Raw genomic sequence first — 14,925 nt, 5'->3', positions numbered from 1 at the left:
TAAGCAGTTAATCATCAAAATTTAGCAACATTAACTTAAATTAACACAAATTTTATAAAAAACCCCAATTCAATTACAACAGGAACCCTAATTATTAAAAGCGCGCAATTTAATTGCCCCAACAACCCTAATTCTTACATATACCCATTTACCCCAATTTATTGGCGAAGAACAGTAAATTACAAACAATTGGAATCATACCTTTGTTGCGAAATAAGTGTATGCAGTTGTGAATTGAGAAATCTGAGAAATTTTGGTGGAACTTTGGGGAAGAATTTGTGAATTGAGGTTCCAGGATGTTTTAAAGAGAAAATTTGGGGGGAACTTTAAAAAGGGTAAAAGTACCCATTATTAGCCGTTAGTGGGGCCCTCAAACGGAAAATCCACCGTATTTTCAAAAAAGGTGGTAATCTGAACATTTAATTAATTTAAGGGGTGGTAAAATAAAATAAAAAAATTAATGAGTGGTAATTTCAAAACAGGTCTCCTATTTGGGTGGTAATTTACAAATTTCCTTAAAAAAATTATTAAAATTGTCCCATTTTTAAATATTAAATTAAATCATTTCAAAATTACCTTGATAAAATAATTGATAGAAATTTATCAAAAAAATTTTATATAATAAAATATGATTAAATGTTACAAAATTTCCATTATAAAAATAATAAAATACCTTTATAAAATATTAAATAATTCATAAAGCATATAAAAATATGGGGTACTTTACCACCACATTAGGAGAACGGAGGAAGAACGTATACCCAACAAATATATTATTTTGTAAATCATTTCGAAAAAGTGAACATGAAGTAAAGTGAACAATTTTTTACTTGTTTAATAAATTAGGGGGTGGAAAATCTTGGGAATTAGTAAATTAGAAAATGTTATTGCAATTAGAAAAATTGTGATACGATTGATTGTTGATTTATTTGTCATACTCGTTCATTGGAAAATTTAGGAAATTATCTATTATGTTTTATACTAAATTGGAGTTTTATTTGGAGAGAATTGTACCTCCTAAACTCTTCCTTTTTTTTGTAGAAGAATTTATTTATCGAGGAAATTTCTAATATCTATTTATTTTTATATTTTATTTTGAAAACTATTATCATAATTGAATTGACTGTTGTGTTATACTTCGTATTTCATACTTCCTCCATTTCTTTATAGTTGCAACACTTCCCTAAAATAGAAATGTCACAATAGTTGCAACACACTATAATGGGAAAGTATTTTATGTCAAAAGTTGTACCATCTCCCTTATTATAATCTCATGGCCCACTAAATTATACTCCTAACAATCTCTCTCCTCCATATTAAGTGTTTTAAATCACATGAGACCTACTTTTCTTAAATACCGTGAAAAAGGGTGTGTTGCAAGTATTAAAAAACGGAGGAAGTACTAATTTAAAAAGCTCTATATTTCAATTATAAATAATTTAAAAAACCGAGAATGGCTCTTGTATTATTTAGTATAATTTATGAAATTAATTGATTGTAATCAAAGATGATGGCATATATAAATAATAATTTTGTGAGTTTAATTAATTGAATATCACAATAATGAAAGTGTCATTAATTATAAAAATTCAAAAAAATTTACCATTTAAAAAATATAATTAATGGTTAATATTAAACCCTAGTAAGAAAGACAATATTAAATGGATATCCGCAAATCCACTACACCCAGTTTAAATAACTAGATGAAAACACGAATTAAATGGATGAGAAGCGGATGATGAATCGGGTCGGATGTGGATTACTTTACTTCACTCGCTAACCATCCACCCACCTGTTTAACATATATTAAATTTGTTTATCAAAGAATTTAAAAAATAAAATATGAAATTTGCAATAAAATTACTTTTTCTTGTTGCAAATTAATTTTTCAAACAATATGTTGTTATTGTCTCCTTTTGTATTAATAAAATAAAAAATTATTGTATAAATAACCGAAAATTGGAGTTTATGTGAATTTTTATTTTCACTTTAAATACTCATCCATTAGTCATCCTCTCCACCCGATTCATCTGCAGATTATGGACGGACGAATGTGGATGATGGGTGAAGCAGGTGACGAATGGATGTGGATGGAGCGATTAGAATAATGGATGGATGCAGGTGAAGCTCCACCCGTTCCAAATCCTATCCATTGTCATGCCTTCATTTTCTTTTGTTTGTCCCATTATAATAGAAATATAATGAAAAATTTTCCAAGAATAATACGACATTTTAGCGGTCTTCCAAAAATAGTTTGACCTTTTGATTATCTCAAAATAATACGACCTTTGATACAACTCTTCCATAAATGGAACGTGACCGGTTGGTAACCTGTTTAATAGGTTATCTACGACACGTGTCACATTGTCATTACTAAATTTTTTTTAACAATTTTTTTTAATAAAAAAAAGCTATAAATTAAAAAAACATAAAATAAGATTATATATATATATATATATATATATATATATATATATATATATATATATATATATATATAAAAATTTATTAAAAAAAAAAGTACCTAGCCCTTCCCTTACCACACCACTACCCCACAAGAAACCACTACCATCAGGCTTCTTGTCCCCTCCCCACCCAGTCTTTTGGCCATCCTCCCGGCCACTATTCCAGCCCCGCCTCTCCTCTAGCCTCGAAACCCACCTAGCAGCCCCTGAAACCACCCCTAGCCCTCGAAACCTACCCCTTTAGCCACCTAGAACCTACCCCACAGCCACCTCTTACACCCAGAAAGAACAAACCACTCCCAAAGTTGCTCTATCCATTTCGCCCACCCCGAAACACCCTCTCTCCACGAAATGCACCCCATCCATTGGTTTAGGGTGGAGAAGAGGGTTTGGGATGGGTTAGTTTTGGAGAATTTTCGCAACTATCGGTAAGGGGTCGAATAAGATGGAGTGGCTGGGAGAAGGTGCACGGAACTCGACACGGCGATAAAGAGGGAATGTGTGGCCGGCGACTTGACAATAATGTGAAGGGGCTAGAGAGGTGAGAGGTGGTGGTGGTGGGTAAAGTTGGTCCGGAAAGGGGAAGGGAAGAGAGAGAAAGTTTTCTTTTGAGATTTTTTTAAGACTTTTTAAAAAAAAAAATAGAAATCAATTTTTTAAAAAAGAAAAATAATAAAAATTATACTCATAAAAAAATACTAACAAATCACAATGCGCCACGTGTTCGGGGTTAACCTTTTAAACAGGTAATCGGTTTTTTGTTCCATTTAGAGAAGATACCTATCAAAGGTCGTGTTATTTTGAGATAATTGAAGGTGGTGCTATTATTAGAAGACCGGTGAAAGATCGTATTATTTTTGGCCAATTTTCCAAATATAATCTATTACTTTAACAATTTTTTAAACTTCAAAACATGGTTACGTAGGATCTTGTTAGATCTGTCTTGAATTTTAGCTTTCAAATGTGCAATATTTATAATTTTTTGTAATGTGTAGCTTGAGATATTTATATTACAATATTGCATTAAAAATTATGTAGAAACCAAGGGGGACAAACCTTTAGAAATATGATCTCTTTCCACAAATTAATATTGTTAATAACAGTAAAGATCATAGAAAGTATTGTGAGAAATTCTTATTAGCAAGCTTTCCTTTTTTTTTTTTTTAAAGAAGAAATTCTCATTGATAGCCTTGTGCTTTTTCCTTTTATTTGTGGTAGCCTAAATATTTTGAATATGTCATTAGAATCCATAAACTTTGAAATCTTCTTCAATGTTACATTACTATTGGAAAAGGAGTTTAATAGTCTTTTATTGTAACCATGGTTGAATGTGATTTTAGAAATTTGAGTTGATTGAATGTAATTGCTATAGTTGAAATGGCCAAGTGGAACATTAATTATAATTAATTAATTAGTGTATTATTTTCGTTTCTCATCATAATGAGTAATATGAGTCATACGTCTCTTATGAATTTGTGTTATGACTACAAGTCTACAATCATGTCCTAATATGTAATTAATATATTCTGTATTTGAATTAAAACATGCTCATTCTTAACTGATACTCCGTATTATACGGACCTACTAATTATCTTTGGATAATGCTAATTTATGCCCCGTTCTTTTCACCTTATTTTTGCTGAATTGAAATTATTTTTAATGAAACAAAATTATATTTACTGAACTTAAATTAATTTTACTGAACTGAAATTATTTTTGCTAAACTGAAATTATTTTTACTGATTTTCTATTACAAATCTTCTTTAAGAAAACTGAATTTTACTGAATTGAACTTATTTTTACTGAACTGAAATTATTTTTACTGAACTGAAATTAATTTTACTGAACTGAACTTATTTTTACTGAACTGAAATTATTTTTACTTAATATTTTTTTTAAGGTGAAGAGAACAGGGCCTTTGTCTTTTGGCTACCCATAATTATTTTATATCTTTTCTTAACGTGTTCTTTCTTAATCCCACTATAGGTTTTCCATTTTCTTTTTGGGTGTCCCAAAATGATCTTCAATTTCTAGTTTCTTTACTAATGTTACAAGTAAACTTAATATATTTTAGAATATTTTTTTCCAAAAAAATCGTGCCCTTTCTAAATAATTGGAATTTTTTTACTTATTGCCACCTTTTTAGAAATCAAGTCGAATTTAACGAGATTTCACATGACTATATTTTGAAGAATAGAAAGGACATTAAAGTATAAGATTCTATATATGTGTATTAGAATCTCCTAACATTCCAAATGGGACAAATAAAAAAAAAAAAAAAAACGGAGGAAATATTGAAGATAACAAAATCTAATGCTACCTTCGTGAATTATTATGTCCAACTTTGAAATACTTTATATCTTACAAATATAATATATATATATATATATATATATATATATATATATATATATATATATATATATATATATAGAGAGAGAGAGAGAGAGAGAGAGAGAGAGGAGTTCTTTCCCGAGTTTTTAGAGAGACATGTAGGATTTAATTTTCTTAGCGCGCCATGTAGGATTATAAATTTTAGTGGTAGCCAATTAAATAAGAGATTAATAATTTCTTTTTGAATTAAATAATTCAAATGTCACGTAAGCAAAATTGGCGAATAAGATTTTTAAGTTTAAATTAATTAAATGTAATTAAAATTGGCGGATGAGGGATGGGTGGGGTTAGGTGTGGTGGCGCGAGACTCTATGGGAAAGTTTTGTTTGCAGCTTCGAGAAAGGTGAAGGCGTGGTGGCAGGTGGAAGTTGCGGAGGCAAAAGCCATTGTCATGGCTCTAAGGTTGGGGCGCAAGTATGGTTGTGATCGAGCTATAATTGAATCTGATTGTCAAGTTGCATTAAGCCGCCTGACGAAAGGTGCTACTCGCCAAACAGATATGGGTGAAAGTAATACGGTTTAAAACCGAAAACCGAACCAAACCAAACCGAATTAACAATTCGGTTGGTTTTTTTCGGTTTTCGATTTGGATCGATTTCAAAAATCCAAAACCGAAATATTTCGGTTTGGATTTGGTTTGTGCCTCCAAAAAATCGAACATCGAATTTTGAAACCGAATTATACAAGCCCAAAAACCCCAGCCCTTTTCCCCTTCATATATAAACTAAACCCTATTTTTCTTTCGCCTCTTTTCCCTTTCCTCTTTCATTTCTTATTTTCTTCTGAGTTTAGTTGTTAGATTTGAGATTCTCCATACCTCCCTCACCAAATCACCAGTCACCACCTCCCTAGATTCTCCCTGCCTCCTTCACCAACATGACCTTCCTCACCAGTCACGACCTCCCTCGCGATCTTCCTTGTGAACACACCCGTACTTGATAGTTGCGAGTTGGGGTTTTCGTAACAAAATTCGAAAAATTTGGCCAAAATAAAGGTCTTAATGGTCAAATTCGACCATGAAAACTCTAGATCTAGAGTTTTCATGGTCGAATTTAACCGTTTTAAACGTAATTCTAGATGAAATTCAAGGCCATTTTTGGATTAAAAGGTATGTTTTCTTGTTTTTAATTTTCTTTTTTTTCTAATTTTTTAATAAATCCATTTATATGATATGATTTCTGGTAAAATCCGTACTTGTTTTTGGTGAATTTCATTATTTTTGGTAAAAATCTGATGGTTTAATTATGTTTGTATGGATTGGTTTGGTTTGGTTTTGGTTCGATTTTTTTGCAAAATTTGATGTTTATGATGCTTGATAGTAAAATTTGGTGTGGTTTGGTTTTTTTTAAGAAAACCAAAATTTAGGTGGTTTGGTTTGGTTCGGTTTCAAAGCTAAAGTGGTGCGGTGTGGTTTGCAAAATTAAGAAACCGAAATGTGGTGGTTCGGTTTCGGTTTGGGCAAAAAACCAAACCAAAAACCAAACTTTCACCCCTACAAACAGATCTTGATGCTATTCTCACAGATGCCATTAAGTTGGGATCATAACAGTCTACATTGGAAGCACGTGAAGCGAGAGGGGAACACCGTGGCTCACAACTTAGCAAAGTATCTTCCTTTTGGATTAGAACAAGTTTAGGAGAATTGTATTCCTCAAGATATTGAGCATTATGTACTCATGGACTATCTTGCTATTAATAGTTAATTCTTTTGCTCCTTTTCAAAAAGAAAAAAAAATTATCTTTAGATATTAGGAATTTTATCTAAATATATAACAAACTAGATGAAACCCGTGCGATACACGATTTGTTTGTATTTTTTCAAATAAAATATTTTACTAAATATATATTTATCTGATAAACTTTATGATATTCGCTTGCTCACTACTTGAATTTTTTTATTATAAAATGAATCAGTAATTTTGTTTCTCATATTTAGATAAAATTCCTAACATAAAAACATTTTTTATTTCACAAAATTTCACGTGTGACTAGCCACATCGCGAATCCTACGTGGCGCTCTAAAATCTCGGAAAAAAAAACTCCCCTTTATATATATACTAGTTTTGTGCCCGGACGATACCCGGATTGTTGATAATAATTCCTTTTATCATATAATTTTTGTTGTGTCCTAATTTTAGTAGTTTTTGACTTCTTTAATTTCATTAACAAAATCATAACATACACAAAAATGTTACAATTGAATATGAAGAATACCTGATTCAAAAGCTTTGATGGTAAATCAATAATAGACTAAATAAAAATTATTGATACATGACCATATTTATAGTCATAATTACGTGGTTATTTGTATGGAAGTAAAATTCTATTGTTAACTAGCATATATAGTGCCCGTGCGATGCACGGTTTATAAATTAAATTACTAATCTCGTAGGAAAAAAAATATAATTTAATTAGTAATAAAGGGCTCACTAATGGTCGATACAAAAATAAAGGAACATAATTTGAGTAGTATTTTAAGTTATTTGTATTTTTTTTTTATAAATTCGTTTTATTAATTGAAAAGTAAATGAATATTGCTCAACATAACTATGTAAGAGAAGTTGACTCTTTCATTTCCTATCTCCCGTAGAGTAAAAAACTAAAATTTTCTTGTCATACCTTCCGCTTTAATAGCTACAATCTAATATGAAGTACATGTTTTACCTGTCGTATTAACAAAAATCTTTAGTTATTATTATTTATAATAAATTTAACATAAATTTTCCATGGAAAATACTTTTTAACTTTTAAATGTATATTTTTGTATCTACATTAATTTAATTTTACATTAGATTTGTATAGTAAATATTTGAAAACTCTATATTTATTTAATATTACATTAGATATGTAGTCTAAAATTACATAGAATAGAAATATTAATTACAAAAGCGGAAAGTATATGAATTAATATAATCACAAATATATTATGTAATTTGGTGAATATTTTGTGTATAACTTATAGTAGGTAATTAATGTCATTGGCTAAAAAAGAAAAAAGGAAAAAAAAGGAAAAACATGGGAGGGGATTTTGGAGGGAAAAAAACAGCACCATGGCCAGGAAATGACACGTGTCATTCCTGGTGTCCGTTTTAGTATTATATATATATATATATATATATATATATATATATATATATATATATATATATATATATATATATATATATATATATATATATATATATATATATATATATATATATATATATATATATATATATATATATATATATATATATATACATATATATATATATATATATTGATTGGTGATTGATTGGATACATTAATTATAATAGGAAAAATTAGAAAATAACACCACAAAATTGTCACGGTTTTGATTATAACACCACAAATTTTAAAACTTTTATTTAACATACTCCACCAAAAAAACTCAAAATTTTGATTTCACCACCACTTAACTTTTCCATCCAAAAAACCATTAGTGGGTCCCACATTGTAAACATGTCAAATATTTATTGGATTAAAAAAAATAAAAAAAATTTAATTTTTTATTTTAAAAAAAGGGAAAACCCATAAAATACCCAGCCGCCGATTCCTACCGTCGTTACCCCAACCTAGCCCCCACCGCCGTCACCCAATCTCAACCGACCACCCTATAACATCACAAATTTTAAAACTTTTATTATAACACCACAAAAAAAAAAAACCCCCAAAATTTTGATTTCACCACCACTTAACTTTTCCATCCAAAAAACCGTTAGTGGGTCACACATTGTACACATGTCAATTATTTATTGAATTAAAAAAAATAATTTTTTTTTAAAAAGGGGAAAACCCTAAAATACCTAGCCACCATCGGCGCCGCCGGTTCCTACCATCGTTACCCCAACCCAGCCCTAACCACCGTCACCCAATCCCAACTGACCACCCTCGACCTACAAAACCAGTCAGCCGAACACCCTCGACTGTTGAAATCAGCCAAACCATACCTACGAAATTAAACCAGCCCCGATTGGGTTTCAGGTGAGGGTGAGAGGAGTATGGCGGTTTGTGGGTTTGTGTACGGGTGTGCCGATGTGGTTCGGCGACGACTTTGGGTAGGGTGGAGGAGTTCGGCAACGGCGGATGGGCTAGTTTGGGTGGTTTGGCGATGGATTCGGGTCGGGGAGACAACGATGGGGGCTAGGCTGGTTTGGGTTGGTGTCAAGGTGGTTCGGCGACGATTTTAGGTCGGGGAGACAGAGATGGGGGTTGGGTTGGGGTGACGGTCGTGGTAGGGTAGGGTTGACGGCGGTGGGGTGGTGGCTGGGTTAGGATTATAGGGTTTTTTTAAAAAAAAAAATTCTTTTTTTTTTAATTCAATAGTTGATAGACACGTGTACTGTGTGTGGCCCACTTAACGGTTTTTTGGATGGCAAAGTTAGGTGGTGGTGAAACCAATTTTTCGATTTTTTTTTTTTTTTTTGGTGATGTTATAATAAAAGTTTCTTTTTTGTGGTGTTATAATCAAAGTTGTGACAATTATGGGGTGTTATTTTCTAATTTTTCCATTATAATATGTGGTGTGTTGCTATAAGTAAAATTCTACTATCAGTAAAATGATAAATTTTTTCAACAAAAATAAAAATTATTTTATGTATACTTTTTTATCATAAAGAAATCTAATCTAACGTAGCATCTAATCTAATCACAATAATACAATGATCATAATTTCTTGTATTGTATAGTTTTTGTTGTGTCCTAATTTTAGTAGTTTTTGACTTTTTTAATTTCATTAACAAAATCACAAACATACACAAAATATTACAACCAAATATGAAGAATACCTGATTCAAAAGCTTTGGTGGTAAATCAATGGTATACTAAAAAATAATGATACATGGCCATATTTATAATTATAATTGTGTGGTTATTCTTATAGGAATATAATTCTATTGTTAATTGGATATTCATATTAATTATAATACGTGGTGTGTTTGCTATAAGTAAAATTTTATTGTTAATAAAAAGAAAAAAAAATTCAAAAGAATTATAAATTATTTTATGTATACTTTTATATGCTAAACAAATCTATCTAATCTAATCTAATGTTGCATCTAATCTAATCGCAATAATACCTATTTGTCGCCTATGTGACGTGACACTTAGCAAAAAATTGGAATGCCAAGTGTCGCTGTCTCGTGCCCTGGCTGCGACGCAGGGCCGACCTGGAGGGGTAGGCCTCGAGTACGACCGCCTAGGGCCCACGCCAGAAAGGATATTCAGTTTTCATAGCTGTAGAATTTTACTCTGTAGTTTTTACTTGTAAAAAAAAAGCTACTTTTTAAAAAGATAATTACTGCATTTAGTTAGCAATTAACATTAAATTACTTAGATGTCAATTAGGTGCAGATAACAATGCAATATAACCTTCACTTCTTTTTCTAATCTTCCGGTTTCTATGAGTATTTGCTCCAAAATATTAATCTTTTTAATTACACCATTTCATATTTATTTAATTACCGAAATATTATGCAAAGTTATCACTCCAGTATTGTGTATGGAGACTTACTATTCAAATAATATAAGCTATTTTCATTGTCTTATATTTAAAGCTATTGCGTGTAAAAAAATTTGTTACGTAAGGGGCCCTTTTCTTACATTATGCCTAGGGCCCATAAATTTCCAGGAACGGGGTTGGCTGCGAAACTGACTTTATTTATTAGTGATATGATATGATAAGATACTAGATTTTAGCACATAAATAAAATTTATTTAAAAAATTCAAACAAACCGTGCATCGCATGGGTTAAATAAGAGATTATTTCTTTCTTTTAAAATTAAATAATTCATATGTCACGTAAGCAAAATTGGCGAATGAGATTTTAAAGTTTAAATTAATTAAATATAAAATATTATCTTTTGATATTAGGGATTTCATCTAAATATATAACAAATTTAGCACATAAATAAACAAAAAAAAAATTGTTTTAAAAATTTCAAACAAACCGTGCATCGCACGGATTTCATCTAGTAATACCTTAAAGTTGCACATAATAATAAACGGAGACAATAGATGACTTGAAAGTGCACTAAAGTCAATATTTTTTTATATTGAAATTTAGTGATATAATTCAAACTTTTAAAGAATGAAATTTTAGAAAAACCATACAAGATCACAAATAAATGTATTTTAATATTTGGGATTTTATCCATATATATATTTAACGAATGTTTAAAATGTTAGATAAAAATACAAAAAACATGCATTACGCAATCTTAAACTCTAGTTTTAGTACAATTACATTAAGTCAGCACAGATGCAGTGGTGGATCCAGAATTTTTGAACTAGTGAGTCACCATCAATAATTGATCACTTGTTTCAATCCAAAAATTATACTAGTATTAATATATATATATATATATTATATATATAATGATTTCAATCCAAAAATAGGACATAAAAATCCATACTACAATAGTACTTAAAAATTTAATCTTACAAGTCGAGAGTACTTCAAATAATAACATGTTACAAACAAATGGTACTATAAAATTATTACATTAAATTAACTTTATAATTTTTTTTTACTTTATTGATAAGCTTTGTGGGAAAATATTAAAGTTGGTTGCACAAATAGAGTATAAATAGAAACAAGAATTATTAAAAATTATACAAAAAAAATTATAACCGGTCTCTTTAATGAAAAAAGAAAGTAGCGCAAAAAACCGTTCACATTCAATGGCAACCGAAAGGTCTCTTTGGTATTTTTTAAAAAAAAAAACTAATGCAGACTCATGTAGGCCATGTGGCAATAGCAATAGCAGCAATAGGAGGTCTCTTTGATATTTATAAAAAAAAAATTTTAAAAAAAAAAATCATTTTTTTTTCTGGTGAGTCACGTACACCATTGTGCACATGAATAGATCCACCCCTGCACAGATGCACATTCATATATGTGACCAGCTAAACTATTAATTAATAAATTTATAAAATAACTCTAATTATATATGAAATAAAAATATTTTTCAATTAGTAAAAATAATTTAATTCGATAATAATAGTTAATGTAATTTTTTTTTTTGCAAAATTGTAGAGCCTAAATTATTATTATTGAACTTCAGTATGTTTATTGATCAATAGTTATTTTTACAGATTCATATTTGTATTTGTCTTTGAAGTTATGTTTAAAACTTAATTTTATTTAAGATTGAACTTATATGATTCACATATCATTTTTCATATATTTTAAATTAATAAAAATAATTCTAATGGTTGATATGCAGATTATCTAGCGTCATTTTGTAATTTTGTAATAAAAGCGTCATTTTTTCACAAATTTCCATATTTTTATATAATATTTTAAAAAATGTATTAGTGTTGATATGTAATTGAGTGATTTCCCAAAATAATATAGTACTGTAAAATAAATAAATTATGTATATACAATGATTTAAAACCTATTTCCCACAATACTGTCCACGTATACTTGGTTTCAAGGTTCAATATTTTCAAGTATAAAATCGCTAACATTATTGGCGGTTAACTAATATTTTACCTCTAATGGTATTAATGGTTTTATATATAAAGAATCGCTTTAAAATAGAACCACTAATACCATAAGCGGTTCTATATAATTTGGTTTTATCGTTAAGTGTTATATAATCTAATATAAGTGAAAGCTAAAGTTAGCTTCAACTTTTCTTTCAAAAAAAAAGTTATGAGCCCACCTTGCCGCCTGGCTTCAACCATGTACACTTAGGGGTATAGAAATCTGGCTTTGCTAACTTTATTTCGCAGGTTGACGGCTCGTGGGATAAGGCGTCTATGAGGGCGGGTATAGGATGGGCTGTCATTGGTCTGACCAGTCCTACACCTTTGATGGTGGAGGCAAACATGGGACTACTTTGGGCCTGTTCACTTCAGCTTAATTTCAGTTCTGTCCAGTTTAGCTCCAATCAGTTCAGTTCAGCTCCTAATTTCCCTCTTTCATAAAATATTCATTTCAGCTCAGTTCAGTTCAGTTTAGCTCCAATCAGTTCAGTTCAGCTCTAATCAGTTCAGTTCAGTTCAGCTCATTTCAGTACATGTGAACAGGCCCTTCCTCGGCTTTATAGCGTGAGGCCTAGGCATGCCTTGAAGTGTTAAAATGGGATGGAACACAAAAGGAAGGAGGAAGTTCCAATCCTTTCCGATTCTGTATTATTGCTGGAAAAGTTAAAAGGTTCTCTAGGGAAAGATATATCGATCACTTGGATGCTTGATGGAGATCAAGAAAGTGGGCATTTGATTCAGGAAATGTACCATTATCAAGGTAACGAGGGAACAGATGCAACGAGCTAATGATATTGCTAGGCAATGTCGTTGTACTCTCTCTAATTTAGAGCTTTAGTTGTATTTTGGTTACTCCCTCCATTTTCTTTATATGCATCACTTTTCTTTTATGGGTGTTTTTTTTTAAATGCATCACTTTTATATTTGGTAACTTTATTATTATATTTTATCATTTCTCTCTCTTACTTTAAACCCCACTTAAATTATTTTATCATTTCTCTCTGTTCCATGGTCTCTATTTATATAATACAAATATCTATCCTCTCTCACATACTTTCTCTTTCATGGTCCCCATAGCACTTTTATTATAATAATTTATTCACACACTCACAATATTATATTACTCTCCTAATACTATGTGCACTCTCAAGTGATGCAAATAAAAAAAAACGGAGGGAGTATTTTGCTATTGTCAAAGGAAAATAAAAAGTTAGCTTCAACTTAGAACCGTTAATACCATTAACGGTATTATATAAGCTAATGGTATTAGCGGTTCTATATATGGAACCTCTAATGGTATTAGTGTTTCTATATATAGAACCGCTAACGTTGTTAGTAGTTTTATACTGCCAAATTCCAAACCTAAGAACCGATCCTACGTGGACGATATTGTAGCAAATAGTTGTTAAACCGACTTATATACGGAATTAATTTGTATTTTAACGTTATTTAAAACAATCAGCTTACGTAATTCTGAAAGAAATTTATTCAGAGATTAATATATTAAAGGAAAAATTGGCCGCAACAACACCAATTATGATAAAGGTGCATGTAGCAACACAACCTTTTAAGGGTGCGATCTACAGCACAAACTATGTAATTAGGTGTACATATTAGCATAAATGATACTAATGAACTAAGGTTTCATGGGAAAAAGTGGAATCTTTATTATTTTATATAATTGTTTAAACATTATTTAAACTTGTATGATTTTCCATCACGCGTGACTAAATAAGGCTTACCTTCTATTTATTTTTTTCATTTAAGCATTTCTTAACCTCCACCATTTTATTAAGCGGATTCCTTCAAAAAAATTTATGCTATTATTTTCCTTTGTTCGCTTCTCCAATTACTTTTTCTAATATCGATCTCACATGATTGACTTAGTTTCCTTTCCCTTTCCACTTAGTTAAATACTAAATTGTTAAATAAAAAAAAATCATTTGAATACCTTTATTCTACAAGATTTCAGGATACATAAGTAACTTTCTAATACCAAACCCCACAAAATGATTTTAAATACTTAATTCAAAAAATAATTTTAGAATTGGATTTTAGGATATGCCTAATTGATTTTCTTGTTTTTGATGTACAACACTTAAATTGTGGAGGTTGAGAGAGAATAATTTAAAGGGAAAAAATTAATTATAAAGGAAGAGGAAACTAAGTCAATCATCCATGAGATGTAAAAAAAGTAATTGAAGAAACAAACGATAAAAAATAATGGCAAAAACTTTTTAAAATAATTCAATTTAATGGTTACTTAATCACATGAGATGAAAAATTAAGTAGAATGGAATTAATCAAAAATATATTTAAACAAAAAAGCATTAAAAATATTTAAGATTTCACTTTTAGAAGAAATCTAAATTTTGCCAATGTCATTTATGTTGTCATGTGCACCCAACTGCATAGTTTATGATGTTCAGTGCACCCTCGAAAAGTTGTGCTGCTACACGCACCTTTGTCATAGTTGGTGTTATTGCGGCCAATTTTTCTTATATTAAATGATTACATGTAGCTTTTAATATTATATGATAACAAGAAATTAGAAATAATGGTAAAATA

This window comes from Chenopodium album, chromosome 18 (assembly GCF_948465745.1).
Source record: "Chenopodium album chromosome 18, dcCheAlbu1.1, whole genome shotgun sequence".
In the NCBI taxonomy this organism is placed as follows: Eukaryota; Viridiplantae; Streptophyta; class Magnoliopsida; order Caryophyllales; family Amaranthaceae; genus Chenopodium; species Chenopodium album.
Note: the sequence above shows the minus strand (reverse complement) of the source record.